Genomic DNA, 20,954 nt, shown 5'->3' on the forward strand with positions numbered 1-20,954 from the left:
GCCATGTGATGGTCTTGATCCTTCTCCCCTGCATGGGAAGGAAAACACCCCATTGCAAGGGCAACCATCAGATGGGACGAAGAGGAGGGATGGAGAAGAGCAAGGCATGTTTGCTGCCCTCCAAATGCACTCCACAGAGGGGATTTCAAACTCCTCCCTTTTCTCTTTATGTTCCTGGTGTTGGAGTTGGGGTTTGGGGGTGGGTTTATTTGTTTTTAGGTTGGGGTTTTTTCCCCACCATATTTTTAAACCCAGGTATTTTCACGTTTCCTGCCCAGGTGGCTGTTTCAGAAAGTCCAACCACAGGCTTGAGTTTCTGATCAGCACCTGGAAGTGCAAGAAACCTGGAGAGCTGCCTTTGTTCCTCCTGCCCCCCATGCCAGCACTGCCACTGCCGGCTCAGCCCCAACCCAGGAGCACCCCCTTTGCCCCTGGAGCTCCTTCTCCTTCACCACCAAACTGCTCTGTGTCCCTGATTGCCCAACCCAAGGCATCAGGATCACCCATGACCCTCCTCCCCTCCATGATCAGGTGGAATTTAAGCACCTGAACGTGTATGTAGAGAAGCACCCAGAGCACAGGACTGTTAAAAGGAGTTGAGCTCCTAAATAACTTTCAACCTTTGGGGCCGCAGGTGATTTTATTCAACACAATAACCCCAGTCATTAAAACATCTTCTTTCTCAGATAGCAGCTTCCTTCTCCTGAGCTTGGTTTTCCAAGGAAAACGCTACAGCCTGGAGAGGAAGGTCCAAGGGCATTGAAAGGGACCTACAAACCTGCTGGAAAGCAAACCACTGGCACTGCACCGGCAAAAAGCCACCCTGTCCCTCTTCCGCCGCAGGGAATCTCGGCAAGGATCAGGAAATTCAGCATCGCCCCGGGGAGGCAGCAAGAAGCGCTGGGAGAGAGGCAGCCGCCAGCGCCCGCACATCAACCCTACACCCCCCCCCCGCACTCGCACAAGTGTGACTATCACAGCAATTAGCACACATGCCAATTAACTCCGAGCAGGTGCTGGTTAACTCTGTGCTGAGTAATTCATCCCCGGCTCCCAGTAAATTGCTCCAAATTGGAGAGACGGGCGAGGGAGCAGAGTTAGCATTTTGCAAATGGGGGAAGAAAGAAAAAGCAAAGAGGAATGTCAGCTGGGAGATGTTTTTACAAAACAAGGAATTTGGGGGGCTGGATCCCCAGCTCCAAGAGCTGGGGACACAGGGGAGCTGATAACTCTTCTAAGTCTCTATTTCTGTATTTTTTTACCTACATATTTCTGATCTATTCTACCTGTTTCTAAGTGGCTTCGCCTTGGCTTTGCACAAGCAGTGGGGTGCTCTGCACCGCTCTGTAATTTGTCACTTTTCCATTCCTCCTGAACAGCCCCATGTTTCTGAGCAGGGACACTCAAAGTCTCACATCCACTTTCTATGGCCATTTGCTATTTTTAATATACTTTTATTGCATCCCTTTTTAGTTGCTCCTTACTAAAGTTAGCACAACACACTGCTCCTCTCGAGGGCAAAGGAATTCAGCTGCCCTTCCTTAACGCCCGCCTTGCAAAGCCGTGTGCTCTCAGCACAATGTCAGCTGAGATAAACCAAACCTTGGCCGTGCAGCTGCAGGGGGAAGATCAAAAAGATGAATCCAAAAGCTTTAGGAAGATAAATAAAGGGAAATAAATGCATCCTTTCCAAAAATGTATTTGCCTTTAGAGCTCTTTGTTTTTCCCGGCGTGTGGCACCACGCTCCCCAGTCCACTCGTGCCTGTGCAGAAACACACAGCAGAGCCAGCAACACGGGTGACAGCAAAACTGGGATGGGTTCAACATGGCACTGGTTCAAGGGACGTTTCCCCCATCTCCATCCCCAAACCAGGGCTGGCGCCATGGGGATGTCCTTGGCTGTGAGGAAACCTGCAAAAGCAGCTTCAAAGGACAGTTGGAGCTTGGGTAAAGAAAGGATGGAAAAGGGAAAGAAATAAAACACTGCCCTGTGAAGATGCAGCTCATCTGATGGACGAGGTGAATGGGAGGATATCTGATCATGGCACAGAAAGCCCCAATTTGGAGGGAGAAATGCAGGTGACAGGCAGAGCACAGCCCAACCCAGCTCTGCCCAGGTACCCAATGCTTTTACTGTAGGACTAATCCACCTTTTACCCAGGATTTGCAGGAATTCTCTCAAAGGTGGGTTTGTCCTTACTTGGCTCCATCAAGTCAAAGGGCTGACTGAGAGTTACAGGACTGAATGCAGCAAGATGGGGTCTTCCCCACCGGGTACCCCCCTCCACTCCCCTGCCATGGGCAAGGACACTTTCCACTACACCAGGGTGCTCCAAGCCCCATCCAACCTGGCCTTGAACACTTGATACAGGGGCAGCCACAGCTTCTCTGAGCAACCTGGACCAGGGTCTCACCACCCTCACAGCCAAGAATTTCTTCCCCATATCCCATCTAACTCTGCCCTCTGGCAGTGGGAAGCCGTTCCCTCTTGTCCAGTCACTCCAGACCCTTGTCCAAAGTCCCTCTCCATCTCTCTTGGAGCCCGTTTAGGCACTGGAAGGGGCTCTAAGGTATCACAGGACTCTTCTCCAGGCTGAACAATCCCAGCTCTCCATAGCAGAGGGGCTCCAGCCCTTAGAGGATCTCCAAGGCCTCCTCTGGACTCACTCCAGCAGCTCCACATTCTTCCTGTGCTGGAGGGCTGGAGGCAGCACTGCAGTGGAGTCTCACCAGAGCAGAGCAGAGGGGCAGAATCCCCCCCTCATCTGCTGCCCACTCTGTGGGGGTGAGCCCATGACAGTGCTGGATTTCTGTGCTGCAAACCAGCCCACGAGCTCGGCCTGCCATGGGAAGTGGTTTACGCCCACCACGCCGAGCCACTGCCGAGCCCTTCACCACCCTGTGCTGGGGTGTGGGAGAAAGGGCCAAGCAGAGGGAGGGAGCAGTGATGCTCTCACGGTGGCAACGATACTTTAGAAAGAGCTGCCCCCCTGCCCTGCTGCATTGCTCCCCGCCACAAACCTGCAGCTCTTACCAGGAGGAGCGGCTGAGCTGAGGTGCAGTGTGGCTGCCCTGCCCCAGCAGCCCCTGGCACAGCTCTGACTCCCCACCCGCTGCAAAGAGCCATAAAAGCAACTGCAAATAAAGCAGAACCGCAGCCGAGGTCTCCAAGCCTCGGCTCGAGGCTACCGAGTCCTGCACCCGCACAGACTGACAGAGTCACTTCCCCACCCACGACCAGGGCTGGATCCCTTCCCTTAAGGACGAGGATTTAGCTCAAGTCACCTCTTGAACCCGTCTGTTTAACTGCAGTTCTTGCCTTCCTGTTTCCTTTCTCACTGCCTTTTGTGAGTTAATTGTTGTTTTTTTAACATATCCTCCATGCTGACACCAAGGACTTTTAGTTTCCTTCTTGGTGGTTTCTGGATCTGCAGGACCAACTTCCTTCTCCTCTGCAGAGGGGGAAAAGCGTTCTTCCCTAAAATGCAGTGCCTGTACCATGTTAACACTGGTCTTCCTCTCCAGCAAAGGCACCTGCGTGGTGCCAGCCATCACCCGGTGATGGACTCGCAGCCAGCTTTGCTGCGGGATGGGGGGCAGCACTGGTAGAAGCAGCCCCAGCAGAGGGATGTGGCACCCTGGAGGGATGTGGCACCATGGAGGAATGTGGTACCTGCCTGGGGATGTCCCCAGCAGGGCAACAGGCAGCTGCCATCGAGTTCACCAGCCCCGCTGCACACACCGTGAGGGACTCCAACTCGGCAGCTTAGCATTGTTTAGCACCTCTTTATCTACAAACCGAGATCAAAACCGCACAAACATGCTCAAGTCTCCTCCAAGGCTTCTATTCTGGTTTCAGGATGATGCTATCTGGGTTCCTGTGTCGAGCCTCCAGATGCAGGCAGGGGGAGGGGAGAGGAAGGAGTCCAAAATACGGCTCCAGAGCAAACCTTCCGCTTGGAAATGCGGCTGCTTGACCCTCCCTGGGGCTAAATCCCGCTTGCCTGGCAGGTGCCAAAGCAGAGCTCCTCCTGCACACCTCATGCCTGCAGCGGGGCCCCGATTTCCCCAAGATGGGCACCAAACTCGGCTCCTCCTGCCTGCACAGGATCGGTCCTGCCAGCTGCAGGTACAAAACTTGGGAGCTGAGGGGAGCAGGAGCGAGGCTGGATCCAGTCAGGCCCCCAAGGAATTTGAAAAAGACACATATATTCCTGACCCAGATTCAGGCGCTCTCTGGAGAAAAGCAGATGCCAACCGCGCAACCAGCTCCGCTGAGCTGTAACAAAACCTCGCGCGGTGCCAAGCCCGGCAGAGGCTGGGGAACAGCACAGCCCTGACACGATGCTGGAGAACCAGCATTTGCTGTGCGAGGGCGGGTGAAAGAAAGGATTTAGAGGAAATTATTAAACCAGAGTTGATCTTCTCTTCCCCTACAGCTCGTGTGCCAGTGTGGACCCAGACAACACCCACAAATAAGAGTGTCAGCACCAGCGAGGACTGGAGGCAGCACCCAAACCAGGCACCCTGGTCCCCTGCACCCTAAATCCCATGGTTTTATCCCACGCCGCAGGGAGGCCATCACATCCACCACACCAGGAGCACGTCCCAGGCTGGGGATGTGTTCTGCAGAGGCTGGGTGGCAGCAGGGACAGCTGGTGACCTTCTCTGCACCGCCAGCGTGGCCAGAGCCAGCAGAGGTTGGAGGAGACATGGAAAAGGGAGGCCGGGCAGGAGGCCTGGGCAAGGTCACTGGCAAACCCGTGGACCTTGGTCAAAAGTCAACCAAGGAACCATTGTCACCCCATGTCAAGGTGAGGACATGGCCTCCAGGAGGAAGAGCCCACAGGACCAGGACAAGCAGGGACTTGCAGCCCCTCATGCTACATGGCTTCCCAGGGTGGCAGCTGGTCCTCTCTCCTGGAAGGAGATGCTGCAGGGAGGGACTAGCAGGGACAAGCTGCTGCAAGGCTCAGCGTTAAAATGGAGGGCTCAGACAGCCCCTTGCTAAAGTGACCTTCAAAGCACCCTGGGAACAGCAACCAAAGGCTGATGCAGCTGCCAGAAAAGTCCCATGACCTTGAGCAGTGACCTTGGCAGTGGCATCCTTGCAGCGGGGGTCACTCATCACCCCGAGCCTGGCTCTGGTCTCTAAGGTAGTTCAGTGGCTTCCCTGGGTGTGCACAGCAAGCTGGGGCACCCCCACATGGGCACAGCATCCCCTTCCCTGGCTGGGACCAACTGCTTGCACAGGGCAGCCCTGTCATCTCCATGCCCATCTACCCTCCATCCACATCCATCCTCATCCCCGGCCACCTTTATCCCCTTCCACCCCCATCCACTCTCTGTCCCCATCCACCCTCAGCCCCACCCACCCTCGGCCCCCATCCATCCTCCATGCCCATCCCACCCCTTCATCCCAAACCACCCTACACCCCCAGGGAGGAGCAGCCGGACCCTCCAAAAACCATTCCCCTTACCCCATGGTTATCCATAACCAGCTCCAGAGCTGGAGACTGGGGGTAATTTTCCCCTCTACACTAAGTAGGGTTTTCTAAATGATGGGAAGCGAGAGCCCATTATCCGGCTCCGTCGCCCACCCCCACGGCTCCCTGCAGGGCATGAAATAACCACCTGCCAGCTCCCCAGAGCCCTGCGCCGTGGCAATGAGATCGCAGCTTCCCCTGTCACTATTGTCAGAGCAAAATTTAGATACCTGGTAATGAGGAGGTTTAATATGACAGATGAGAGGTTGACTCATTAAAAAAAAAGAATGAGAAGGAGAGGGAGCTGAATTCGGGGTCGGATCCTGCGCTCATAAATCTGGAGGCCGTCACAGCCATCCTCGCACCAGTGGGGAGCAAGAGCAGCTCTCCACCCCAAACCAGCCCCATAGAGGGGACTTTGCTGGTGTTGAGGCCACAGGGAGGAAAGGGAAGGGATGGAGAGAGTGGATGTCGCTACAGTTTTTGGGTCCACCCAGTTCTGCTGCTCATAGAGCTGCCTCCCCATCTGGGGTGGGGGGTTTGAGCCCAGGAAAAGCCTCAGTGCCCAATGGCAGCAATGTCTCACTTTGAGGGGTTTTCTCTGTCAATGAACAGCATGGCAAGATGCAAACCTGGGGCGTGGGTGCAGCCAAGGCTCCCCACACCCCCAACACCACCCCTATCCCAAGGGTGCACCGTGTCCCGGTGCAGCTCAGCACGGATCCTGCTGCCAGCACCTTCACGGCGGTCACCATCACCACTGTGGTCACCAAGGACATTGATGACTTGCAAGTCCCAAAACACAACAGGCCAAAGGGGGACAACCACTGCCTTCAGCTCACACACAGGGGGCAGGATCCCACCACTGTGACCCAGTGAGGCTCCCAGGGGCAGCTCAGCAGCATCAGGGCAAAATCCTCCCTGCAGGGAATTTAGGGGCTCTCCATGAAGGGGACAGGATTTCCCCCAGCAGCAGAGGGGACAACTCTCTCCCATGGTGGGTTTTACCCAGGGGAAATTCCATGAGACCTGACTGTTGCTCCGGGCCATCCACGAGAGCAACGGAAATCCACGGGCAGCCCCGTGGGACACGGCAGAAAGTGAAACTGTCCCAGAGGAAACACTGCTCTTCCCTCCCATGTCAATGGCACAGGGATTGGGGATGTGTCCTCTGCAGCCAGCCTGGAGCATCCTGCTGTCACCGTCCCTTTGCCCAAGAGCAGTGTGGTACAAATCATGGAATCCTAGAATTGTCTGGGTGTAAAGGAACCTTAAAGCTCATCTAGTTCCAAATTCCCTGCCATGGGCAGGAACATCTTCACTACACCAGGGTGCTCCAAGCCCCATCCAACCTGGCCTTGGACACTTCCAGGGATCCAGGGGCAGCCACAGCTTCTATGGGCAACCTGGACCAGGTCCTCACCACCCTCACAGCCAAGAATTTCATCCCAATATCCCATCTAACCCTGCCTTCTGGTAGTAGGAAGCCATTTCCCCTTTTCCTGTCACTCCAGGCCCTTGTCCAAAGTCCCTCTCCATCTCTCTTGGAGCCCGTTTAGGCACTGGAAGGGGCTCTAAGGTCTCCCCGGAGCCTTCCCTTCTCCACGTTGAACAGCCCCAGCTCTCTCAGCCTGTCTTCATCTCCATCCCCAGCCCAGCCCAGCCCCACTTTCAGAGACCCCGTGCCCTGTCCCCAACCAGGAAGGGACACCCCAGAGCAGCTTTGCAGATCCTCCAGCACCCAAAGCCCAGTGTAGGCTCAGTCTGGGAGCCAGGGCTGTTGAGAGGACAGAGGCCCACAGTTGCCACCTCAGAGCTCAGCCCTCTAACACGATCCTCCCTCCCAGTGCGTGACCTCGGCAGCGCTGCTCCCAAAGACTCAGTCCTTTCCCAAGGGCCACCAAGATCTTTCAAACCAGCCTCCCAAAACCACTTCTTTGTTGATTTTTCACCCTCAAGCACTGGTGAGTAACAGCTGCAATGACCAAAGTCACGAGGTTGCTGATTTTATTTGCATCTAGTGACTGCTGACTGCATCCATGCCCAAGGCAACTGTCGCTTCCGTCGGGTCCAAAGATATGGAGACAGCAGAGAAGCAGATACTGCTCTCCATCAGGGTTTACATCTTGAGCTCCTGGGCAGGAGGCACCAGGTTCCTCGGGGGCTGCAGGATCCATGACTCAACTGGAGTGTGGAGGAGCTGGTGAAGAAGCCAGAAGCTTCCCATCACTGGGGAAGGAGACGGTGGTCACCAGCTCCACTTGACCACGAGAAGGATAAGAAGAAAAAGAACTTAATTTGTCAGTGATATGGCAATGCTGATTATGGGGAGGGTGATGCTGCAGCAGAGCTCACTAGAGTGCCTTGGAGTGATAGATGGGAAAGATCAGGCCAACACCACCAGGAATGGGCAAGACCAGGCTTCTGCCTGCATCCCAACTATCACAGCTCCGACTTGTCCCCGGCACTTCCAGCCTGGAAACAAACCCACAAAAATTGTCATCCTGGCTATCTGCTTTTCTCAGAGGTGGACATGCCAATCCACCTTTACACGTTCCCAAAACCCCACTTTGGTCTGTAGCCACAGGATCACACTCGGAGTGCACTGCCATCCAACACCTGGGAGCTCACCACCAGACAGTGCTATTTCAGTGAATAAAGGAAACAAAGGCCCAAACCCAGCGCTAGGTTATCTGGGTTCAAGGCCCTGGGCATGAGGAGCCGTCGCTTGGCTCTAAGATCTACAGCCCAAGTGTGAGAGGAGGAGCCACCAATGCCCAGGGACTGCGGTCCAGCTGCCACCAAACCCAAACTGAACTCACTGTAAGCAAACAGAAGGAACCAGGACAAGATGCCCCATGGCAAAAACGGGTCTAACTTCCTCTTCCCCTGCACTGCCTTGAAAACACAGTGTCTCCTGGCACACAAATAACATCAGCCACCACCAGCACTCCTGATCCAGAGCCCAGGCACTGGAGCGACCGGGGGTGCCCAGAGCTGCTGCAGCCAAAGCCAGGGTGGGGAGGAGGGCACAAACCAGATCAGGGCCCCTTGTCCCCAGCATGACCCTTGGCTGCTGGGACCAGGGGATGCCCACTGCACCCAAAGGCTTTGCTGTCAGCCAGGACAGGATCCAGCCCCGCTCCCCAGCTCAGACACAGCTTGCACCCACATGTATCCTGAGCTGCATGCCAGCAAGCCGGAGGGGTGAGGATCCGGCTCATCAGGCAGCCGAAATCCTTCAGGACAGCTGGCTCTCAGCTGTTGCTACTCACTCACAGGACGCACATTCTAGGCCCAGGCACACAAATCCTGTCCTTCTGCTCCCTGGCAGCAGTCAGGCCACTGCAGTGAGGCCATGACGTCTGCCAGCCCCATGGCCAACAGTGGCAGCCGCAGACAGACCCACTGGGTGATGGTTCCCACTAGAGAGAGACGGATTCATCCAGAGCTCATCCCGGCACACAACCTCCAGGAACAGTGGAGAAAAGTATTCTGTTTTTAAAAGGGAATTTTTTAACCCCAAAGCCTGTGTTTCAGCAAGGAGGATTTAGGTGGGGGGAAGGTCCCCAACAAGCTGAGCCCTTCTCCGCAGCTGCACCAAAAGCCATGTGTCAGAAGGGTGCTGATTTTGGCAGCCTTGTGCTTTGGGGGTGTGGACGCTGCCCATGTGCCCCTCAAGGACATCCCAGCAAACCATGGGGGAAATGGTCAGGAGAGCAATGGGGATGCCCAGCCACTGCCAAAAATGTCAAGATTTGGCACTTTCCAGAAGCACCCAGGTCTGGCACACTCAACAGTCCCACACTGGAGCACCGCTGGTGCACGGCTATGGCTGAAGCCAACAGCTTGGTCATGGGTTCCAGCTGGATTATGAGGGATGGCAGCAAAGCCACTGGGATGCTCCTGCAGCACAGAGGAGATGTATCCCAAGGGCAGAGCCATCATGAGTGCAGGAGTGTCACGGATAAACATCAGCCACGATCCCTCTTGGAAAAGGGTAAATATCGGGAAAAAAACTCAAATAAGGCAGTTTCTTATGCATACATGCAAAGGGGGGGGGAAGAGAAAGAGTGAGGCACAAGTCTGCAGGTAGAAATGAAAATACTTCAGTCAAAAGTTTTGCTGAAGGGTGGGGATGTAAAACTGTGTCAATAAATAATTGCCCTGATGGGTTGTTTGCCCAAAAGAGGAGGAGGAGGAGGAGGAGGAGGTGGAGGAGGAGGAAAGGGCTCTGCAGCCCAGGGTAGTATTGTGGGCAGCCACTCGGTTCCAAACTCCTGTAGTAGGTTCCAGGACTCTGTAGTAGCTCCTGCAACAACAAGGACCACCCTGTGACAAGTTCCCCCAAGTCAAGCAGAGGGGAGAACCTGCCTCATCCACTCCCAGTGATGGGTAAAGGGTTGTGTTTAGCCCAAAGTGCAGTTTGGCCTCCGGCCCTGGTTGTGTTCAAGCCATCCATGAGCATTGGAGCCAGGGCAGTGCACACCTGGGAAGGGAAACACTTTTCCCTCCCAAGAGGGAGGGAAACACTAAAAACACTTCTGAAGAATGCTGACCCCCTTCCTACAGGCTCCACACCTCCATTTTCACAGGTGTGGATAAGCAATTTATCAGTATTATTAACTCTCACCCCAAAGCAGCAACAGCACAAAAACCTCTGAAAAAAACTGAACAGAGAAAACTTTTTCTAGGATGAGCCAAGCCCAGCACTGGTCCCAGCCCTGTCACATCCACCCCCACCACCTCCACCTGGGCCAGGTTGGGCTCTAGAGCAAACTAAGCATTTAAGAAATAGTCAAGGGAGGAGAAGGAACTGGAGAGAGAGCCCCAGTGTGACATTCCTGCCGCCCCTGATGCCCGGTGCGTGGTACCCGGCTCACCTCCGCTGTGGCTGGCGTGAGCTCCCGCCGCACCGGGCATCCAGCCCCGGCCAAGAGGATCCGGCACCGAGCAGGAGGGTGTTAAAAACCCCCGGTACCAACCTCAGAGGAACCACAATAAATAACCTCCGAGTTAACACGGCAGCTGCTCCCCACTCGCCTTCCTGTTTGCTTTCGCAGATCCGGGCTGGGACGTCCACTTCCAACTGCCGGCCCCGTCCCGGCACAGCAGAGCTCCGGCCGCAGTACCCTCCACCCGCACACTGTCACCCCTGGAACCGTCCCTGCCACAGGGGACCCGTGAGCGCGAGCGTCCCAAAGGGATTCATCCCCCGGGACAGGCACCGATCCTGCATCTGAGCCCACGCCTGCTGCCTTTTCCTTCCTTGTCTATGTTTGTTTTGATTTTAAGAGGAGGAAATCCCGGCTCACCCACTCCCCGTCGGTGAGCCTTGTCTCCCCTCCTCCGTGCCTCAGTTTCCCCCTCTCTCCAGCAGGGGAACCCCCCATCACCCAGACCCCCCCTCTCCTTCCCTGCCCACGCAGCCCTCGATAAAAGCAACGGGTCTTGATTTACGGGCACTTCGGTGCTTTACCACGAACACAAAGGAGAGGGGAAAAGAACAAGAGGCAAACTCACATCGAGGATCTGTGTCAGAAGCAACAAGGGGGTCCGGGGCAACCCCCCCTGGCAGAGCAGCGGCGACCTCGGAGGCTGACAATAGATAAGGGTCTAAATTCGGCGCTGGGCTCTGCCCCAGGCTCTGTAAGGCGATCGGGGTGGGGGTGCGCCGGGCTGTTTATTTGGCTCCGAACTCCGCACCGACACTGCAGCGTCACCCGTGTTTAAAAAAGGAAGGAACGAAACGAAGGAGGGAAAAAAAAGAAGAAATAAAAAGGGAGAAAAGTGCACGCACACGTTCAACAATAACAACAAAATAAAAAAAATCAAGAGAAAAGGAGCCGGGGGCGGGGGGGTGGGGGGAATAAAAGGAAACCCAGTTGGGCTGGCGAGGTTTAAAGCGACGCCTGCTTTAAAAAAAGAAGTTGCTAATTTTAACTCTCCAGTGGAAAGAGTGAGAGGTACTTACAGGAGACAGGGTGGCTGCGTCCTTCTCCACGGCTGCTGCGCGCTGGCGGCCGGGAGGAAGCACACGGGATGGAGCCGCCGTGCCCGAGCCACCGTCACCGCCGCCGAGGCCACTGGCCGGCCCACGAGTCCCCTCAAGACCCTGCCTGGGGGGCACCGGGGCGCTCGGCGGCGGCTGAAGGGCAGAGGCAGATGCGGAGGCAGGAGGGGGTGGTGAAGCGTGTGGGGGGAAGGGAGCGGCCAGAGCTTGCCAAAAACAGCGCCCTGGTCTCGCTTCCTCCACCACCCCAAACCCGGGGACACGGTGGGATGGGGACGCAGGGACGGTCGCCGTAGGACCCCCGGGGAGGATGAGCCAGCTGCTGGGTTAGATGACATTTCTGCGCAGACATTTCTGACCAAGTTGGCTTTTCCCCAAGGGAAAAGGGCTTTGAAGACATTTTTTTTTTCCCCTGCCAGTGGCAAAATAGCGGATGAGCTCAGAACCCAAAGCGCAGGGCAGAGCCGTGACCAGGAAAGGCCGCCCAGCTCCGCAGGGACTGGAAAGGTGACCTCCAGCAGCTCGGCTACATTTCAGCTGCCACAAGGACAGCAGGAACCCACTGCTTTACCAAATCCAGGGTCCCACGTCCCAAAGGGGCAAGAAGTGGGGGTTTAGGTTTTGGTGTGCCCACCAGCTGGCTTTTATGAGCTCTCCCTGGAGAGAGAAGGAAGATCCTACCAGATGCAAAGAGCCAGGTGCCAGGCGAGGTGGCACACTTGCACCTTGAGCATGGCTGGAGCCTGGAAGCTGCCAATTCCAGTCTCCACCACCATTAAACCTTCAAGAGAACACAGGCAAGGCCTCAGACAGTGGAGGAGCAGATCCGGTGACCCAAGGGCTCTTCCCAAGCAGCTGCAAATCAGCCTCGGGCTGCAAAATCTCATCAGCAGAGAAGCAAGGCTGGTACAGACCCCGGGGTGTGTGCATGCGGGGACGGACACATGATTTACCGAGCATGGCTGCAGTGAGACGATGTGACTGTCTTCAGGACATAAAAGAGTCGATTCAATTAAGGTCACAGGCCCTAGAAGAGTTTTCTGCTGCAGAACAAGGTTTTCCTGGTGTGCCTCAAACAGGGCTGGCCTCAGAAAGACAAAATGCCTATTGATCATGGGCAGCGATGCTGCACGTCCAGGACGCAAGGACGTGGCTTCGTTGAGATTAAATCGCCCGGTGCAGCCGTGTCACGCTTCCCAGGCTGGGTCAATATTGCTCCTCTAATTGCTCGGCTCCTGTTGCTCACAGAGCGAAGGGGACGAGTCTCAAAGCAGTCCCTGGAGGTGCTTTTCGAAATCCTCCTCCCTAAGCACACCACTTGCTGTGCTGCTCCTCGGAGCGAGCAGTTCTGCAGTGGCAGAAATCACTAAACTGCTCCTCCCCACCTCAAAACTCTGTGCCGGTGCCGGCGGCAGCAAGGGGCTTCGTGGGAGGACACTGCCGACCCAAAAAACAAGAATTTGTGTGAGCCTGAAAAATAAGGAGCCATTGTCACTGGTCAGGATGGAGCCGGCGGAGCTGAGCATCCTGTCTCCAGCAGCAAACCGTGATGTGGGGGAGAACGCAGTTACAGAGAGATCCTGCCAGTGCCCACCAGCATCCGGACATGCACAGAGCACCAGGACCACAGTACTTGGGACCCAAAGAGGGTCTTGCCCTCACACCCCCCCCACAGCAGACAGACCCATCACTACAGTGCTCCATGCAGTCATTCACTGCACTAAAACACGTTCCCAGAGCGAGTGGACCAGAGATGGTCCTGTACCACCCCCTGGAACACTCCCACAACACTGTGCTCGGCCGAGCTGCAGCAGGACAGACCTGGCCAAGCCCTCCAGCCCTGCTCTCCTCCAGCACACCACAGCCCATCCCTGGCACACACCAAGCACCACTGAGATACAGTGAGGTCTGTCTGCTGCACTCACCCCAAGCCAGGCTGGGGAGCTGCTCTTGGTTTCTATCAGCAGATGAAGCCCTTGGTGCTGACCTTGCGGAGGAAGCAGCGATGCTGTCCCCATCTCCCAGCATCAGGCCTCCACATAAATTACCTGCCCCTTCTCCGGCACTAAAAAGCCATCACAACCCCACAAAACTGCTCGCTAAGCAGCGGTGACAGAGCTCCCTCCGTTCAGGAGCTGGGGGCTGATTATTTTTAAAAATCTTTCCTTTTTATTGATTTCACTCTCAGGTACAGAAGATGCATTACATGAAACTGTAGAGCCCTCATAAACTGGGCCCACGGTGGTGTCTGTACCACAACCTCACTGCAGACACAGGAGACACAAACATTTACTGTAAGAGCAATAAATAGGCCAAGAAGGTTGAGAAGGGAAAAAACCTGGACATGATGCCCTCTCCCAGGGGCACCTTATTTCAGAGGAATGCAAGGGACAAAATAACAGCAGGTTTAGCCACATGTCTCGTCCACACAGGGAGAAACCAGGCCAGGAAAACCCTCCTTTGCACAGATACAAGGTGATGTGTTGCAAAAAACCCAGAGTCCCAGATCACTGCTGGGGCCATGGCTGGGACTCAGCAGAGCTGTGCCAGGCAGGGAAGCAAAGGGGAGCTTGGGCACTGGAGAACAGCAGTGACACTCACTGTTGGGTGCCACCTTCCTGCCCTGCTCTGGGGGCTCTGCTGCCCCATCCCACTCACTGGGACCCCCGTGTGCAGCAGCACGTGAGGGGTGCACAGCCAGGCAGGATGTTCCTGTGCCCTTGCAGCACCAGGACCTGCTGTTCCTCCTGCCACCAGAGCAGGGCTGCAGGGTCTGGTCAGCACCACTGTGGGATTCTGAGCCCCTGAGCTGCACCCAGCTGGGGTGACCTCTGTGGGGACCCCCTGTTTGCCCCCAACCTGCAGAAACACAGTCCCTGGCAAGCGAAGCCAAGGGGGAAGGCAGGAGCCCAGAGGCTGGGATTTCCACTGTACCTGCTACGCAGCCTCCTGCATCTTCTACTCCTGCCAGGGATGAGCTGCAGCCACCACTCCTCAATCCAACTGCAAAGACAAAGCGAGCAGCCATCAATCTGAGGGGATGGAGGCAAGGACAGGGCTCCCCACACACCCCATCTGTCTGGCGTGGCAGCCACAGGGGACAGTGAGGGGCTCCCTGCTGAAGTCCTGGCCCCAGGTCCCCTCCTTTGCTGCCCTGAACCTGAGCATCACTGCTAAGGCCACACAGGTGGGGTGGGACCTGGCTGGGAGCCTGCAGGGAACCAGGAGCCCTGAGGCTATGCATGGAGAGCATCCCAGTGTCCGAGGTGGGGACAGGATACAGGAACTTGTGGGACCGTGAAAGGAAAGGGGGAAAAGGAGTGAGGGAGACATGTATAAAGAGACCAGGGGGAAAGAAGCTAAAAAGAGTTCAGGAATGAAACAAATGGTAAACCGAAGGTTAACATTAATGAGGGACACAGTTCAGGCTGGCAGCATGGCCAGCAGCAAGTCACTCAAGGTTTTAGGTGAACTGGCGATTTCTGGGAAGACTCTCACACACATCTCACAGGGAAAAGCACCAACCTGCCTGCTCAGATACTCTCCTGGAGAGGGAGCACAGCCCACACGAGGAGAAACTGCCACGGCCCAGGAGGAAATGTGGCTGCTGAACTCATCCCACTTGCCACTGGGAGATAGGAGGTGACCCACAAGGCAAAGCCCAGCAGCTTCAGCCAGTCTCATCATTTCATCTACCAGTGGCCGTCACCATCTGACATGGGACAGCCCTTGCCCTGTGCAGAGCCCATCCCCAGGGCACACTCCTGCAAGAGGAGCGTTGCTGAACAAAAGGGAAACCAAGGCACGGAGGCCCAACGCCCGCTCTCCGAACACACCATCAGCTCCCGAGCTGCAGCCTCACCCCCAGCGCCTGCAACAGAGCAAGGAATTGTGCTCGGCTTTCCGGCGTCCTCATCCTCCGCTCCAACCACAAAACCAGCCTTCCTCCCCCGGCTGCCTCCCCTCCCACGGCCAGCTCATTTCCTGGCATTACAAAATTCAGCCTGAACAAAGCCCGAGTAAGGAGCGTGTGACTCCAGTCGGGGCTGCACCTACCCCTTGCTCCCAAGGAGCCAAGCAGAGGGGACACCCCAAAACAGCCGAGGTGCAAGCAGCTTTCCAGCATCCAATGTCATGCCACATCATCTGGGCTCCTCCAGATGGACTAGTCGCAAGGTTTCTCTCATCAGGACAAACAGATGAGTCTGACTGTCACCTCCACAATGGGGGAGCAGTGGGCACAATGATGTGGGGCTCCTGCCCCATTTGCACCTGTCAATGCCCAGACCAACCTGTTGAGCCGCCCAGAACCACCTCTTTATTTCCCTGAATAAAACAGAGCATTCTACAGAATGACTGACCACGTGGGGACAAGGGGACCCACAGAAGAAGCTCCACCTTGTGAATGCCACTCCCAGCCAGGATGAGGGAAGCTGGTGTTTATTGCAAAGGGGCTCTCGACAGGCTTCTGAGCTCCCCCTCGGTGTCCAAGCAGCTCTTGTTGGTCTCAGCAGTGCCTTGCGGGGCTGGTGGCAGAGCCACACGGGGACCAGGGACCATGGGCTAGGCTGGGTGGAGGATGTGGCTGAGGTTTGCCCCAGGCTGGCTCTGCTCTGCGCAGCTGAACCCCACCTGCCTCGGGGGGCTCGAGGCCAGCTCTGCCAGCTCACTGGGATGCAATGGGGGACACTTGGCCAAGCAAGACCTCATATATCTGTACACAGAGTTGTTCCCCTCCATGGGGGACACCAGTAGACAAGCCATGAACGTGTGTTTCTGTGGGCTCCAGGATCCCCAGAGTACCACAGGACAGCTGGTACAGCCACGCAGTCACTGCTCACACAGACCCTCGCACCGACAGAACTGCCCGTGGTTGGTTGTTGGCAGCAGCCACATCCTCAGCTCCCAGAGCCCACCAGGCTCTTGGGACAACAACTGTCGGACAACACCCAACTCCATGCAGCCTGTGGCCATGTCACAGTCCCCAGATCATGACAACTAATGGCAGTGCCTCTGCCGACCACTCCGGCAGACGAGCTCCCCCTTTGCTGGGGCAAGGCAAGGTGAGAAACTCCAGAGGGACCAGGATCAGTCTCAGGGGGTTTAGCCCACAGTGCAGGGTCACACCCCAGTGTCACCCAAGACAGGGATGAACAGCATGCATGGGGTGACAGTCTGGAGCCCTCAGTGCACACAGACACCAGCTCAAAGGCTCAACCCTCTCCAGACCCACAGCTCCAGGGCTGCTTCACACCCCAGCCAAGCTGCAGAAGCCACTGCTCTTTGGACCCAGTGGTACATCCAGCACCAGTAAACCCCATTTTTGCAGCATTTTTTGCTGCAAAGGATCAAAGCCTCCACTTGCCAGCACTGCCATCTCCCCATGTCTGTCCATGCACATCCTGTGCCCTGGTGGATGACCATCCCAGCACTGCTCCCAGAAACTCTGGATTCTGGAGTATTTTGGAAGGTCACCGTCTCACCCGCTGCAGCTCTGTGAGACCAGCTCCCGGTGAGGGGCTGGGGCTGGGCCGGGCTGGGCCACCAGCAGCCCCCACGGCCCCCACACAGCCCACAGCTCTCACCCCTGTCACACATCTGCCCTTGAAGCCTTCTTGTTATAAACAAAGAAATGCTGCTCAGGAAAGGGGAAAAGTATCGTGTTTTCAAAATGTTCTGTTATTTCATAAGCTGAGGGGAAAAAATCACGTAGGGGAGGGATGGAGGTGGCAAAAGCAAGTGAATTCCCCTTTCTGAGTGAAAAGAGGAGGGGAGGAAAAGGGGAAAGAGGAGACAATCTTTATGTCCAGCTTTGGGGCAGAAATGCTGAGCAGGCGATAACATTGTTCCTGTTTGAAAACCAAAGCTTCGGTTTCGCCAAGCGACAAACCAAAACTCCTCAGGGCAGGGGGGGACCTCCTGGGACCCCCATTTTTAACTGATGCAGTAGGGCTGGCACAACCTGCCATGCAAAGGCAGTGGATGCTGGGAGCTGCTCCAGCCTGCCCAGAAGGATCCCAGAGGATGTGCAGGGATGGCTTCCGGAGACTTCCCTGGATATCTGCTCAGCTGATGCTCAGCAGCCCCCATGCCACAGCCAGTCTTCACTAATACCCCCAAACACAGGCATATTCCCATATATATAATGCCACCAAAATATATGCATATTCCCTTATATACAACCCTCCCAAAATATACACACTCCCATATATATAACCCCCCAAATATATGTATTCCCACTTGTATATATAACTCCCCAAATATATACATTCCCACATATATAAGCCCCTCTCAAATATACATATTCTCCTTTATATAACCCCCCAAATATATATTTATTCTCATATATATAAACCCCCAATATATACAACTCCTGCCTACATCATATATACATGTAATACCCCCAAATAAACAATCCATGGCCACTGCCACGGCAGGAAAGCCAAGGGGAGATGGATGGGCAGAAAAACCAGCCCCGGAGCCAAAGGGGCCAAGAGGGAGGCGCAGATTGCGGAGGAGAAGAGCAGTGACCGCAATCTCTCCTTCCTCTTTTTTCATGTTTCCTTTAGCAATGGGCTCAGGGCTGCAAACATTTGGATGCCAAACCTGAACTTCCCCACCCCGGGCTCCCAGTCCAGCTTGCTGCTCCTCTGCCAGGAGTCCATGGACACCCACCCCAAACCAGGGAGATCCCAGACCCCAGTTCCCAGGCTGTGCTGGGTTGGTCTTGGGAGGGTCCCAGCAACAGCAAGGAGCAGACAAAATAAAAAATAAAAAAAAAGAACTTTCTCCATGTTTCTCCAATTTTCTCCACTTCTCCAGCCCATGAAACTAAAGCATCTCAGCCATGGCCTGGCCTTTGGTTTGCACCAGCCACTGCGAATATCCCCAGGGCTTAATTAGACCTGATGAGTCTTTTACAGTTGGGTTTCCTCTGGCTTGACACCAAGAGGTGGGAAGGGACAAACTGGGAGAGATCCCACTCTGGGCAGGACAGGCTGGTGGTTAAATGCAGCAAGGAACCGCGGCTCCATCACAGCAGCACAGCACCAGGGGCTGTGGAAAGGGGGACAGGAGGGCAGCGTGTCAAGCCAGGAGGGAGAAACCCACCTCCAGTGGCACGAGATGCTCGGCTGCCTGGTATGACAGCACAGGGGTGAGCAACGGCTCAAGAGTGATGGCACAAGCCAGCTGTGCTGAGGGCACATTCACACCACCCAGAATGCAACCACCACCACTGGAGCTCCTTCAAACCTGCACAGGGATGAGGTGAAGGTGTCCCCAGCTCAAGGCAGGGTGAGAATCGTGGAGGGGCATTTCCCTGCTCCTCCAGGTAACCTTGCAGAGGTTTTGCCCCACAGAGTCCTAGCACGGGCTCCCTGCCCAAATCGAGTCCCTGGATTTGGGGAGGGGAGTTGGGTGACCGCTCCGTCCCTGCTGAGCTGTGCTCCAGGGAAGGTAACAGGGGCGGAGCGGGCACCAGCTGTCGCCGCGGGGGTGGCGCCGGGGCCGCAGGCCCGGGCCGGGACGGGGGGGGGGGGGGGGGGGGGGGGGGGGGGGGGGCGGTGAGCATGTGCAACCGTTGGAGCCACCGAGTTTCGCTCTCGCTGGCTGAGTTCCCCTTGGGCAGTGGAGATGCAGAACTGAAACCTCCAGCTGTATTGGACGCGGGGGCGGCCGGAGGCGCAGGAGGGCTGGGGACTGGCATGGCTTTCGGAGCATGGCCACGCACCGTCACACTGGTGACCAAGGGGTGCTGGGGGGACCAGGGGAAGCAGAAGATGACAGACAGACAGGAGTCTCCTCTGGCTCACAGCACCCACCCTGCTTCTGCCCTCTCTGCACAGCTGGGCCACCCATCTCCTTGCACCCAGCACATCTGATGGGAGCAGAAGCACCCCAGGGCACGTGGGTGCCCACACCTGGGCAGACTCCAGTTGGCATGTCTCCACTCCACAAGCCCTGCACATTGGGCAGGAGCTGGTCAGCAGGACCACAGCTGCCCACACGGGGTGGTCTCACCACCAGCAGCACCACCTGAGCCTTCCAGCGCAGGGAAACTGAGGCACGGAGAGGGGAAGGTAACAGCAGACCTTGACACACAAGCATCCCCCAGCCCTACCCCCAGTCACCTCCCCCTGAGCAATCCCCTTGGCTCCCTCCTTGTCCCATCCTGCTCACCCACCAGCACCAGGAAGACCCCAAAACCAACTCCAAAACAGCCAAGAACATCACCAGGACTCCCATGAAAGCACAGGGATTCCAATATGTGGGTGTCCCATATGCCAAGCACCCAGTGCTTGCCCTTGCCCTGGTGACAATGACAATGCTTCAGACCACATTGCCACCTGCTGGCACCAGCCCCGGGGCCCGAGGGCACCAGCACCTTCCCCGAGAGAGGCAGCAACTCTGTGCTGGGCACCGGGTCCGGGTCCAGGTCCAGATCTGCATCCAAATGGCTGCTGCCACATTTGATCAGAGCAGCCACTGCTCACTTTCCTGAACTAATTTTATCCAATTATCTAATTTAACTTCATGGCAGCCTGGATGGTGCATGTGCAAAACCTTCCCGGAGGTCCCAAGAGGGGCTGCAGTACTGCCCTCCGTACTTGCCAGGGCACCATGTGAAAGGCCCCGGTGCTGTTCCAGGGATGCAGGAGATTTCACAGCAGCATTGACAGCCACTCTGGATTTCTAATTCCAGCTCCTGTTGGCATTTCCAGGCAGAGGTAAAGCAGAGACAGCACCATCAGTTGTTTTGCCCCCCAGACTCCTCCAAGCCTTCCTGACTCCCCACTAACCCCTCCTGTCCTCTGCTGCTTCTCCCCAGAGGCCACGGATCCGATTCTCACTCATCTGTCAGGCCAAGCTCCCCCTTATGTCGTGTGGGGGGACGGATCCTCTGTCACTGCTCTGCAGTTGCTTTACATCAGTGTAAACTCCACGCAAGGCACGGGGGAGATGCAAACCCCACCTGCACAAACACACAGGTAAAACAGCAACTCATCACTGATGCTCCACAACCAGACCAACGCAACCACCCACGGATGGCACGAGTGGAGCCGGAGGAAAATCAACGCTGAGTTTGGTTCTTCAACACACACATAGAGAGCCTCCACTGCCCCCGGAGAAAGGCAGGTCCAAGGGGGCCCTGGCAGAAGCAAGGACCAGGCAGCGGATGCTGGAAGGAACCCCATCCATGACTCCGTCCTGGTGTGCCAGGCACGCATTGGCACCAGCCTGGCCACCAGCATGGCCTCACGTCAGGCAGGGCTCATGCGTTTGCAGCGCTGACGTGGATCCATGTGAACGGCTCATGGAAGGCAACAGGAGTTGCTGTGTGTGTGCCCAGCACGGGTGAAGTACACGGGGCAAACAGGTGCCAGCTCCCCTCACCGCCTCTTCAGGAAATACACCCCGTGGGCAGGTACCCAAGGACCCCAAGGGAGTTCAC

General features: G+C 56.1%; 1 protein-coding gene across 15 annotated transcripts in view; it reads right to left on the bottom strand.

Annotated features, from left to right (window-relative positions):
* The window catches only part of MEF2D (myocyte enhancer factor 2D), a 100,849-nt gene that overhangs the window by 43,028 nt on the left and 36,867 nt on the right, over positions 1 to 20,954 (bottom strand). For 8 of the 15 annotated variants that reach the window (XM_027667781.1, XM_027667780.1, XM_027667779.1 and 5 more), the window contains exon 2: positions 14,435 to 14,503. The exons of 4 other annotated variants lie outside the window; for them this stretch is intronic. The gene's annotated coding sequence lies outside the window, so the exon portion shown is untranslated. Of the gene's footprint in view, positions 1 to 10,472; positions 10,576 to 11,010; positions 11,243 to 11,461; positions 11,540 to 14,434; positions 14,504 to 20,954 lie in introns of those variants that run through there. 3 more of the 15 variants (XM_027667787.1, XM_027667783.1, XM_027667789.1) reach the window with 3 other exon arrangements.

This window comes from Corapipo altera, unplaced genomic scaffold (genome assembly GCF_003945725.1).
Source record: "Corapipo altera isolate COAL_440 unplaced genomic scaffold, ASM394572v1 106, whole genome shotgun sequence".
NCBI classification, from domain to species: domain Eukaryota; kingdom Metazoa; phylum Chordata; class Aves; order Passeriformes; family Pipridae; genus Corapipo; species Corapipo altera.